Source organism: Puma concolor, chromosome B3 (genome assembly GCF_028749965.1).
Source record: "Puma concolor isolate L17-30 chromosome B3, mPumCon1.1.hap2, whole genome shotgun sequence".
NCBI lineage: Eukaryota > Metazoa > Chordata > Mammalia > Carnivora > Felidae > Puma > Puma concolor.
The window spans coordinates 147,700,941-147,713,922 of record NC_141672.1 but is presented as its reverse complement, the minus strand read 5'-3'; the positions used below and the strand labels follow the sequence as shown (position 1 = coordinate 147,713,922).

The 12,982-nt window shown below is 49.8% G+C and overlaps 1 long non-coding RNA gene across 1 annotated transcript; it reads left to right on the top strand.

Annotated features, from left to right (window-relative positions):
* The first annotated feature begins 3,250 nt into the window (after positions 1 to 3,250).
* On the top strand, positions 3,251 to 11,885 carry LOC147580508 (uncharacterized). The gene is made up of 2 exons (XR_015251953.1): positions 3,251 to 4,763; positions 11,242 to 11,885. It is a non-coding gene; the product is annotated as an uncharacterized LOC147580508 (long non-coding RNA).
* The last annotated feature ends 1,097 nt before the right edge of the window (positions 11,886 to 12,982 follow it).

Here is a 12,982-nt window from a genome sequence, read left to right as displayed (position 1 = left end):
CCAACCCGCCGCTCCTCCGCGTGTTAGCCCGTTTGCCACCCACGTTCTCCGTACCCTCGGCTCTGGCTGCCGCAGGGGGCGCCACAGCCGGGCGGCCTCAACGACAGAGATCGATTTTCTCCCAGTCTGGGGGCTGGACGTCCACGGTCAATGTGCCGGCAGACCTCTGACCTCTGCCGGGCTTGCAGATGCCTTCTCATCGTGTCCCAGCGACGCCCTTGAGCCTCTCTCTGGGTTGTGCAGGGGAGGGAGCTCCCTGGCATCTCTTCCTTCTCTTGCATGGACACCGGTCCCATCAGGTCAGGGCCCCACTCTTACGACCTCATTCAACCTTACTTACTTCCCCAGGGCTCTCTCTCCAAGTACAGTCACCCCGGCGGTTAGGGCTTTGGCACAGGAATGGGTTGGGGGGGGACAGAATTCAGTCCGTGGCACTAAATGCTCCTCCCAGGCACTCATCTGTTGGCGCCCTCGGCCCTATGCCCAACCCTCCTGACCCAGGACACGTCTCGCATTTTATACCCTTTGCTGCACGGGGAGCCTCTACGAAAGTGCAATTTCTGGGGGATTCCGGGGATCCGTGGACTTACATTTGCCCCCTTCCTGGGCCGGGAGCTTCCTGAGGGGAAGTACACATCCCACTACACTTTCACCCGTCCCGGCGCCTGGCATCGGTTGCTGAGCTCAGTGACACACACGTGGAGTCACGCTGTCACCGAGGATATTTGTCCAGAAGAAGGAAAGAAGGAAAACCAGTTCCGTCGGCTCTTCCTGAGTAGGTTTTCCCAAGATGCTTTGGGTCAGCAGAGCCGGGCTGGAAAATGTCCCCAAGCGGGTGAGGTCCCAATGGCTCCTGTCACAAATCACCACAAATGCGGTGGCTTAAAACAACACCCATTTGTCTCTCATCTTTCCGGAGGTCGGAAGTCCACAACCAGTGTCCCTGAGCTGAAATCGGGGTGCGACAAGCTGGTTCCTTGGGGAGGGTATGGGGAGAATCTGTTCCTGGGCTTTTCAGCTTCTGCCGGCCGCCCGCCTTCCTCCGCTCCTGACCCCTTCCTCAGACAAGGCCAGTCTCCACCTGGTCCCCCTGACCCCCTTCTATGGACTTTGTGACTTCCGTGGACCCACCCGATGGCCAGGACCCTCTTCCGTCTCAGGATCTCTAACCGTGTCACGTCTGCAAAGTGTCTTTCGCCCGGGAAGGTAACATATTCACGGGCTCCGGGGATTAGGACACGGGCATCTCCGGGGGACCGTCGTCAGCTTACCACGCCTCTCAAGAGGACGGCCGCCTTATCCCTCGTCGTCGGAATTGCCGTAGTTATCAAACGACCGACCAGTTCTGCTACAGAAGAATCCGCTCCCTGAGTTTCCTCCCGTGGGCGGAGCGGGACGGGCTGGAACCCCAGATGCGCCCGGAGCGCTGTCCTCGGGCCTCCGCTGTGTCCCCTGCTCCACGATCTGGAACCCTGGTGCCTTCAGGGGCAGACGAGAAGCCACACGCTGCTACGGGGACACAGGGAGCCGGTGCCCGTGGGAAATACTGCACGCACCCGGGAACCCGCTTCCTGCCATCCGCTGTCCCTGTCTTCTGTCAACCCTGGTGATGAAGGCATCTCTCGAGTTTGACCATGACTGAGCGTGTGGTGATGGAGGCGATGTCCCCTCCCCTGCAGACTTGAACGAGGGCCTCTTGAGCTCACGTGGGACTTCGTGGTGCAGCACCATTCGGGCAGGTCCCGTCTCCCTGCCATTGTCGAGGTCAGGGGTGCCCCGGTACACACGTGCACGCACACGCACACGTGCGCGCCCAGCCTGTCTGCCGGCACTGCTCCAGGACGCGCTCTTCGATGACCGACTAAGTCGGCAAGAACAAGGGCATGACGCCCGGGGGACAGTGAGGCTGGGAGGGTGGGGGGGGAACCCCCTTGGCCAACTCAAAGCCTGCACCCCATCCCTCCTTGCCCCTTCTCCACGCTGTGGCTCCCAGAGGGTCTGTGTGCACGTGCAAATCTGATCGACCCACATCTCTTCTCAGAGACTTTCCTGGCTCCCCTCGCCTCCCCCCACCCCGACCCGGGAGCCCCTGCTTCTCCGCGGACTCTGAAGCCTGCCCTTAAGGGCCCAGCGCGTCCCGGCAGCTCCTCCCCACCACCCCCTCCCTCAGCCACTGCACACCCACTGAGCTTCTTCTGCAGGTTCCCGCTGCCTCTGCTGTCACGCCTTTGACCGTGACCATGCAGCAGCCCCGCTCCTGATGCCCACCACGTAATTAATGGCTTGGGAGTGACCCCTCTGGGAGGGCTCCTCTGCCCTGCACCCCCCACCCCCCACCCCCCGGCCGGCTCAGGGGACTCCATCCAGCTATACCCTCATCCATGGCACAGTTGCTAACGTGCGTGGACGTAGCTGTGGGTGTTTCCCACCGGATGGTCCCCTTCGGGGCGATGACCATGCGCCGCTCACCTCTGGGTCTCCCATGTGTCATTCTGTGCTTGGAACCCGGTAAAGGAAGTGAATTACAATGAGCTCAAGCAATCTGCGTCCCGGCAGAAGTCGCCGATGCTGACCCGTCCGACGGGCTCATAAAGGCGGGCTCAGCTCATTTACCGGATGTCTGGAAAGCAGCCTAGAGATCCTGTGGTTCAAAAACAATCTCCCTAGGTGGTAGTTCAACTGTAAGTCCAGAACTTCAGAAGCTACCAGAAAAGGGCAAATGTGACGGAAGCCGGTGCTCGTTACTCACCGCTGACATTTGTTTCTCAGCCAAATGGGTTTCTTGATTAATGGTTTTGTAAAACATTTGGGAAAAATAGAAAAACAAATTAACGTGATGTTCTCTGATTCCCAGATCCCTGCCAACCATCATCTGTAACATATTGCCAATCTGGCAACTGACGAGCGTCGTTCCTCCTCGCCCAAGCACTTTGAGTCCCGGGGAGAAATTCAGCAGCCCAGTCTGAAGCAAAGGTCCTGATGAAGTGCACATTGATGTCACTGGCCCCAGGAAGACACACACACACACGGGACAGTCACCTCCCCTGCCTGAAGGCTGATATGGAATCCCAGAGAATTCTTTTGTGGATTTCTTCATTTCCTCTGTTTCCTGCCCTCACATGGCTTTGAAATTGAGGAAGTTAAAAAAAAAAAAAAGAGAGAGAGCATTCTTCCTACCGAGTTTGGGACTCGCTTGGTACAAAGGCAATGAGGTTTCTCGCGGTGTTCGACAGCTAACTGTTGACGCCGTGCTGTAATGCATCCGTCCGTCGCCATGTCCCAGTGAGGTCATGGTCGGAATCCACATTTTACGGATGTAGAAGCTGAACCCCATCCCAGCTCTACCAAATAACCACTGAGTGACGGAGCGGAGATCGGAACTTGGTTCAGCTTGGACTTCAAAGCCCACGCTCTTGGCTACCGCGTGTGGTGTCTGATCCCCTGACCCCGCTGCCACTTGACCCACGAGTTCTCTGAGTCACAGAATTCTAGCATCCAGAGGTCTAGCATCACAGGCGCCTCCCTCACTACCAGCAGCATTCCTGCTCACGCAGAACCCTCCTTGCCTCCAAGGAAGCGTGTTTCAGCTCGGCTCAGGAAAAGCCGTGGGCAACGTCTTCTCCGTGTCGAGTCCAAAGTTACCATTGCTCTACCTAACAGTGCCGGTTTTGAGCCCCGGGGCCCCACAGAACCGCCCTCTACAAGACGGCCTTCGAAGTGTCTGAAGACAATCCCCCCACCCTGGGCTGCACCGGGACACGGGACGGAGCCCTGGGAAGAGACAGCAGGCCGGCCCGGGAGCTGAATGTAGACAGAGGACTGACCGTGAGCACGTACGTGGCACCCATCACCGCTGCTTCTCCACGGAAGGTCCTCCTTGAACCAACATCCAAACTCTCCGTCTGCTAAGCTTTTCTCACATGGAGCTGAATCGAGAAAGTTCCCTCCCCTCGAGACTAAGGAATAACTACAGAGACACAGAGTGAGGAAGAAGGGCCCACACGGGGCAAGAAGTTACAGTGCAGGTCCGGTGGGGACGGTCACTGGGTCGGCCCCGTCCTGTCACTGCATCCAGAGCGTCCCTCGTGGAAACACAGTGGCCGGACCTAACCAGTGATCTCCAATCCCCACTCCTAGCCGGCAAGGCTAGGCTCCCCATCTTGGAGGTGTGGTCATGGCTTGTTTCTTCCTTCACCTGCTACTTTCTCTTCTGCTGCTGCTGGGCTTTGTGAAAAAGAACTCAAAACAGAGCTGACAAAGGCCAGAGAGTAAATATTTCAGGCTTTGGGACCCGTACAGTTTGTGACACAACCCTACTCTTCCTCTGAGGCAAGAAAGCAGCCACAGACTTTTTGGGCCGTCCAGAATGTAAATCCTTGATGACTCAATCCTGTCTCTGCATGGTTTCTTCCTCGGAAGCCCCACTCCTCTGCCCATGGCCACACCAAGCCCGACATTAATTGCTCGTCACGTCCGTGTACGTCTCGATTCTGTGCTGTCACTCCTTGGAAGGCTTGGCTTGCACGAGAGGAATATTTGACAATTGTCTTGAGCTTTGACTCGTGACTGCAAAAGGGAAAATGCCTGAAAATTAATTCCCTAGTGGAGGACACATGATTAAGGAAAGACGCGAAGGTTTAGGGACAATAGCAGTTTCATGGGAAGCTGGGCACTTGGGGAAGCTGGTATGAACCAGGAGTTGGAACAGGCCATTAAGCTGGATCGCCTGAGGACACAGTAGCTCATCTTTGAGCTAAAAACAGGTATTTTCCAATCTTACAAGCATTTCTCAGACTCAGTCTAAGTAACTTTTGGTGTTATGATAGAGTTGTTGTAAAAACCAGAGCTGCTTTTAAATATTATTTTAAGTTGTTTGCAGCAAGTTGTTTTTCTTGATCTGGAAGTGTGGAGTTTTGAGTTCTGCTAAATATTGTTATTTCTTTCAAATCCTTTGTTTGTCTTAGGAAAGTCCCAGGGCTCTCGTTCCAGTTTGCGTGTTGGTCTGTTTGTCAAAGTGGCTTGGTTGAACTCATTTTTTCCCCGCTTTTTGTGATGCTTGGGAAAAGGAAGACCACACAGTTGGGGTCACTAGCCAGCAGGTCAACAAACTCTCCTTCCCCGTTCCAGACCCAGGAATGGGTATAAATCTCCTGAGCGCTGCGGCACAAAGGTGGGTGAGGGGTGTAGAGTACGTGCGAGGCAAGTCTGACTGCTCAGACGAAAATCCCAGAGTACTTGTGTCAACCACGTTCTGACCCACAAGTCGGAGGAAGGAATGAGACGAGCTTCCAAGGTGTCGGCGAAGTGACTGCATGAACCATACATTGGTTCCACTGTAAATACGCATCAGTTCACAGATTATGGGAAACGTTGAAGGGCTTCTAGACAGACGTCCGTTTACAACACATAACTGGCTCTTAAAAATGTTTCATTGATTATATGATAAATATCAAAAAGCATGAAAGCAAATAGGCAATAACAAGTTAAAACGATCCATTCCTCAAGCAATTACACACAGAACTACCATATGATCCAGAAATTCTGCTTCTAGGTATATATCCGGAAGAATCGAAACCGGGGACACAAACAGGTATTCGCACACCCATGCTCATAGCAGCATTATTCACAATAGTCCAAAAGTTAAAACAGGGGCGCCTGGGTGGCTGAGTTGGTTGAGTGTCTGACTCTTGATTTCAGCTCAGGTCATGACGAGGGTCGTGGGATCGAACCCCGTGTCAGGCTCTGCACTGAGCACGGAGCCTGCTTGGGACTCTCTCTCTCTTTCTCTCTCTGACCTCCCCCTGCTCATGCTCTCTCATGGTCTCTCTCTCGCTCAAGATAAATAAATAAACATCTTTTTTTTAAGTGAGAACAACCCAAGTGTCCACACACAGGCGAATGGATACACATGCCGTATGCACGCAATGGGATATTATTCAACCTTAAAAAGGAATGAATTCTGACACCTGCTACAACATGGATGAACTCTGAGGGCGTTATGCTAATGAAATGAGCTAACCGTAAGAAGAAAAATACTGTGCGATTTCACTTCTATGAGGTAACAAGCCTACTGGAATGAATAGAGACAGAAAGCGGGATGGTTGTTATTGTTTAATGGGCACAGAGTTTCACTTTGGGAAAGTGAAGTTCTGGAGATGAATGAACAGCCCGGGGAATGCATTTAATGCCCCTGAGCTGAGCACTTAAAAATGGATAAGGTGGTAAGTTTAATGTTATGTGTATTTTATCACAAGAAAAATTATCCATTAACAAAAGAAGTACAAACTGATACCCCAAAAACCATAAAAAATTGTGCGAAGAAAGTATAGAAGACCTAAAGAAAGTACCGAAGATCTAAATAAAGAAAGCACAGAAGACCTAAAAAAAGTACAGAAGACCTAAATAAATCAAAGGCATTTCATGTTCACGAGCCAGAAGACTTACTAAGTGTTAGAATGGCAGTACAGATTGATCTCAAATTGATCTACAGATTCGATGCAATGCTTTTCAAAATCTCGGTCAAATTCTTTGCAGAAATCGACAAGCCAATTATAAAATTTTTTATGGAAATGTAATGACTCAGCATAGCCAAACATTTTTAAGTATTTGTTTATGTATTTATTTAAATGTTTATTTATTTTGGAGAGAGAGAGAGACAGAGCATGAGCAGGGGAGGGGCAGAGAGAGAGGGAGACACAGAATCGGAAGCAGGTTCCAGGCTCCGAGCTGTCAGCACAGGGCCCGACGCGGGGCTCGAACTCACCAGCTGTGAGATCGTGACCTGAACGGAAATCAAAAGTTGGATGCTTCACTGATTGAGCCACCCAGGCACCCCAAACATTTTTAAGAAGAATAGAATTGGAAAGCTCAGACTTTCCAGTTTTAAGCTTACTGTGAAACTGTATTAATGAAGAAACCAGTGTGGTACCGGTCTATGGATAGACACGTAGATCAACAGGATAGAACTGAGAGTCTGGAAATAAACCGTTGCACTTACAGCCAACTGGTTTCCCACAAGAGCTCCAAGAGCCAAGACCACCCAATGGGGAATGAATCGTCTTGCGACAAATGGTGCCAGGCATCTGGATAGCCACATGAAAAAGGAAAAACTGGACCCCTACCTCACACCAGATCCAAAAGTTAGCACGGATCAAAGACCACATGTAACAGCTAAAACCAAACCCCCATGCACTGCTGGTTGGTGTAGACACTGAGGAAAACAGTCTGGCAGTTTCTGAAAGACACTGAGTTACCGCACGACCCAGCCTGGAATCCACCCAAGAGGAATGCATCATATATCCATACAAAGACTTGTACATGACTCTTCATAGCCGTATTATTCACACCAGCCGAAAGTGGAAGTAACCCAAATTTTCACCAACAGATGAATGAATAAATACGATTATGTGGTATGTCTATACAATGTAAAACTATTCAGTCATGAGAGGAATACAGAAGTCCTGACTCAAGCTACAACATCTCTGAACCTGGAGAGCATTACTCTAAGTGAAAGAAACCAGACAGAAAAGACCACATATTGTTTGATTCCGTGTTATGACGTGTCCAGCATAGACAGATCTGGAGAGACAAAGCTGACCTGGTTGCCTAGGGCAGGGGGCGGAAAATGAACAGGTGGAAAATGAAGACTGATTGCAAATTGGTACAGGGGTTCTTTTGGGGGTGATGAAAATATTCTAAAATTGATTGTACTATTCTCTGCCCCTTCCCTGCTCATTCTCTGTCTCTCTCTGTCTCAAAAATAAATAAACGCTAGAAAAAAATTAAGAAGAAATTGAGGTACAAATGGTTTCACAGCTGCAAATATACTAATATCATTGAAGTGCATATTTTAAATAGATGAATTTTGTAGTATATGATTTGTATCTCAAAAAAGCTGTTAACAACAGCAAAAAATTATCCATTTAGCCTTCTGGTATGCAACTTTATGGACTTTTTGCCGTGTATATATACATTTTAAAAATTTTTTTTTAACGTTTATTTATTTTTTGAGACAGAGAGAGACAGAGCATGAACAGGGGAGGGGCAGAAAGAGAGGGAGACACAGGATCTGAAACAGGCTCCAGGCTCTGAGCTGTCAGCACACAGCCCGACGCGGGGCTCGAACTCACGGGCCGTGAGATCATGACCTGAGCCGAAGTCAGATGCTTAACCGACCAAGCCACCCAGGCGCCCCATATACGTTTTTAATAAAATTAGGAATGTGATGTTGCATAGCCTATATATTTTTTCCAACTATATATTTTCATATCATTAGTCTTCCCCAGAATAATTTTTTTTTAAATAAGCTCCACACCCAGTGTGGGGCTTGAACTCATGACCCTGCGATTAAGAGTCAGTCACATGCTTTCCCAACTGAGCCAGCCAGGCGCCCCTTAAATGATTTTATCGTATCCGTTTTATGGATGGATTTAATCAATGATTTAATCAATACACTGCCATTGGAATTTGGATGGCTATGATCAAGAAGACAGATAGTAATAAGTGTTGGTAAACATGTGGAAAAATTGTAACTGTTATATGCTGCTGTGGGGGTATAAACTGGTGCAGCCTGGGGCACCTGGGTGGCTCAGTCGGTTAAACATTTGACTTCGGTTCAGGTCATGATCTCACAGCTCGTGAGTTCAAGCCCCGCGTCGGGCTCTGTGCTGGCAGCTCGGAGCCTGGAGCCTGCTTCGGAGTCTGTGTCTCCCTCTCTCCCTGCCCCTTCTCCCACTCACGTTCTGTCTCTCTCTCTCTTTCTCTCTCTTTCTCTCTGTCTCCTTCAAAAATAAATCAACATTTAAAAAAATAATAAAATGGTGCAGCCACTTTAGAAAACAGGTGGACAGTTCCTCAAAGGGTGAAACACAGAGGTATCACATGACTCAGTAACATCACATGACTGCGTATATACCCAAGAGAATGGAAAACATGTACTCACACGAAACCTTGTTTTTAACACAAAAACTTGCACGTGAACGTTCATAACGGCATTATTCATAATAGCCAATTAGTAGACACAACCCAGATGCCCATCAACTAATAAATGAATAGACAAAAAGTGTTATATCCTTACAATGGAATACGGTTTGGCCCATGCACAGAAGGCTGCATGTTATTGGTTCCAAATATGCGGCGTCCAGGACATGCAAAGCCACAGGGACAGGAGGTAGATTTGTGGTTGTGCAGGTTGTGGGGGGGGGGTGCCATGGAGGGGGACCGATACTGGGCATTGGCGGTGTTTCTGGAAGCACGCAGATGTTCTGGAATCTGGAATCGGATGGTAGTGATGGGCCGTGACTTTGTGAGTATACTAAAACCCGCTGTACGGTATACTTTAAGGGGGTGAGTGTGGGGCTCTGTGAATTATATCTTAATTAAGGGGGGAAAAAGCCTGTACCTCTTTTTACTCCTGGTAGAATGAAGGGTCTATTTCCTGGGACCCTTTATGTCTACCTGGCATATTTTTTTAAATGTTTATTCATTTTTGAGAGATAGTGAGAGGGAGACAGAGAGACAGAGAGACAGAGACAGAATGCGAGAAGGGGAGGAACAGAGAGAGAGAGAGGGAGACACAGAATCGGAAGCAGGTTCCAGGCTCCGAGCCGTCAGCACAGAGCCCGACGCGGGGCTCGAACACACGAACAGTGAGATGATGACCTGAGCCGAAGTCGGACGCTCAACCGACCGAGCCCCCCAGGCGCCCCTCAAGTCCACCGATACTTTTTAAAAAAAGGAACAAAACATCGATATTGCAATACTGGTTTTCGTTCGTGCGGCAAAGTTATCAGACGATAACCATGGATTCTCAGGAAATAATACTGGTAGGCACACAACAATTACGTAACAAGTTGTGTATGAGAGTGTCGTTTACGGTAGCGAAGAGAGCAAAGTAACCCATCTATCTAACGGGAGAATGACGTTAAGGAAATTATTGTAAATCCACACCACGAAGTACTTTTTAGGCGCGTAGATGTCTAAATCGTACATTTAAAATGTCTAAGTACTACATTAAAGTAATCCTGTCAATGAGTACCTACCGCATAAAAATGTCTGTGGAATAATGTTACTGGATAAGGAAAAAAAATACAGACTAAAAATAAATAGCATAGGCCCGTGGTATAAATGCATGTGTATTAAGTAGATGTAGGCGTATATGTGTGTGCACTCTGGGCGGAAATCGAGAATCAGAACCTTAACCGACTAAGCCACCCAGGGGCCCCAAAAAGATGTTTCTAAAGGGAAGCTTAAAGTCCTGATGCCCAGGCTACAACCAATTAAATCATCATGCTAATTTCTCGGGTGGGGACCAGGTCTCGGTAGAACCTCATGTGCTTCCGAGGTGCAGTCCTGCCCTGGTCTATCCACTCTCCGTCTCACCTCCAAAGTTAAAGGGCTGTGTTCTTAAGTGGCTCCAATCTCTCTTCGTGCGTTTGGTCCTCAGGAAGCGAGGCCCCGTGTTGGGCTTATGGCAAAGGAGCCGGGGCAGTTTCTGGTGTCAGGACGTCCACACTGTCTCTGCGGCCAGCAGGACTGCACCCGCCTGAGCCTCCCCCAGGTTCTCAGAAGAGCGAAGGTTCTCTCTCTGTGGGTTCCATCTTGCTTCGTGACAAGGTGGGTCACAGCCAGAGAGGGAGACGGAGCCACTATTGGACTCTAACTATGTGCAGGACAAGCGGGTCCAGAAGTTTTCAGAGACCCTAATGGCACCGAGTACCTCGATGAGCCCAACGTGTAGGGAGACAGTGGGGTGGACAGCTGCCTGCCCCACCTCTGCAGCCCCCCCTCCCCCAGCTTGGCCCACCTGTCAGGTCCCAGGGGGAGGCGTGGGGCTGCGTCCTTCTAGGGCGGGAGGAGGAATCCCCCCTCTACCCTTTGCGTTCTGTGGCTGAGATCCATGTTATAAAAGACAGATGAACCAGAGAAAAATCACAGAAATGTAATCGCATGTCTGCCTCATGTGCACGTGGGAGAAACCAGGGAAAGTGGGAGAAACCGGGAAACGGAGGGAAACTCCCCGGGTGGCCCGAGCCACCGCTACAAATGCCATCGTCAGCTGAAGGTGGGAGGGGGAGGGGCCGTTACAGGGGTCGCGGGGAGGGGCCCCGAGTTTGTCATGCAGATGGGGTCTGGGCCTCCTCCCGGTAAAGGGTTACTGGAGATTCTGGGGCCCCTTCCTCTCCAGGTACCAACCGACCGGAACGCCCTTACAAATGTAAATTTCTTCTCCTTTGTTTCCAGAGATTCTCCGGTGTCGCCTTGTTTCTTAAAAAAAATCAGCTCACAGTAATCCTTTTGCCAAAAGAGCACACCACAGGCTGGCTTATTCACCTACCCTTCACTGGCTCTCCTGCCACAGCCCCCACCGGTCACCACAGTCGCCTCCAGGTCTCAGGGCCACCCCTCCCCCCACCCCGAGTTGGCGGCCGTGAGGCTTGGGCTGTGTGCGGTGTGGAAGGAAAGACGTAGGACAAGCGGAAATCTGGATGCCAGCCTCAAGCCCCCCACGTCTGAGCCGCCGGACCCGAGTCTCTCTGACCCGCACCTGCCGCAGCTATGACACAGGAATGAGACTTCCCGCCTGCTCGCGTGTGAGCGTGTGTGTTCACAGCAGCGGATCTCAACCCGGCTGCCCTGGAATTCTACCTGTCCCACCTGCAGAGATGACCGGCTCATGGGCCTCGGGGCTGCTCCAGAGTGACTCCAGTGCACGGCCAGCCCTGTGTCACAGCGTGCCTCTCCAAGCGGGGTCCTGGGACTAGCCTTGGGAACTTTCTAGAATGTAAATTCTTTTTTTTTTTTTTAAACAAACAGGTAGGGACTACCTTCAACCTAAAATTTTCTGCCAAGGAAGCAACCCACAAAATAAAAAATGTCTTTTGGAACAGGAGATCATTTCTGTGAACCGTAGTTCTACGACAAAGGGTGAATATAAATATGGCAAGAAACTCACACTACTCAAAGCAAAGAATAAGAGTAACAACAAGCTAAATAAAAATGGATACAGCAACTAAATAGACATTTTTCTTATACACACACACACACACACACACATATACAATGGCCAGATATTTGAAAAGATCGTCAACACCACTGGTCGTGAGGGAAATGCACATCAAAACCACTTTGGGGTATCACCTCGCCCCTGTAGATATGCCTATTATCAATAATTGGGACACAAAGTGTGTTGGAGAAAATGAGGGTAAAAAGGAAAACTTTCGCTGTGAGTGAGGTACAAACAGCTACGGCCACTATGAAGAAAGTACGGAGTTTCCCCCCCCCAAAACTTGGAAAAGAATTGTGTAATCCAGCCCGCACTTTTGGGTAGCCGTCCAAAGGTCTTGAAATCAGTATCTCAAAGCGACAGGTGGGTGTCCCCACTCTGCCCTGAAACGCCGTTCCCATCAGCCTCAGCAAAGAAACAAGCCAAGTGTTGTGTGTCGTTCGTTCAACGCGTGCTTAACGTAGTAACGGGATACGTGCATTTCAATCACCACAGTCAGAGCTAATATTAGCTGGCTTCTAACGTCGCGTGGCACCCGGAAGAAACAGAGGAAAATCTCCGCTTGTGGGCATCATGGCCTTCACTTGAGCTTTTTGTTTCTTTCGTGTGTGTGCGTGTGTGCATTTGTAGATAGAAGTATAGTCAACATACAGTGTTGTGTTCGTTCCTGCTGTGCATCGTACCGATTCAAAAATTTGACACATCTGGCTCCATGCACATTGGTGCCAATGGCCAGATGCCATTTTTTTTTGGCTAAATAATATTTTCTGTATGTATATACACACCACGTCTTCTTTATCCATTCATCAGCTGACGGGCACTTGGGCTGTCTCCACATCCCGGCCGTCGTAAACCGTGCTGCCCAAACATCGGGTGCATGTGTCTTCTTGAATTAATGTCTCTCTTTGCTTTGGGCTAAATACCCAGTAATGGAATTGTAAGATCCTATGATAATTCTTGTTTTAATTTTTTTGAGAA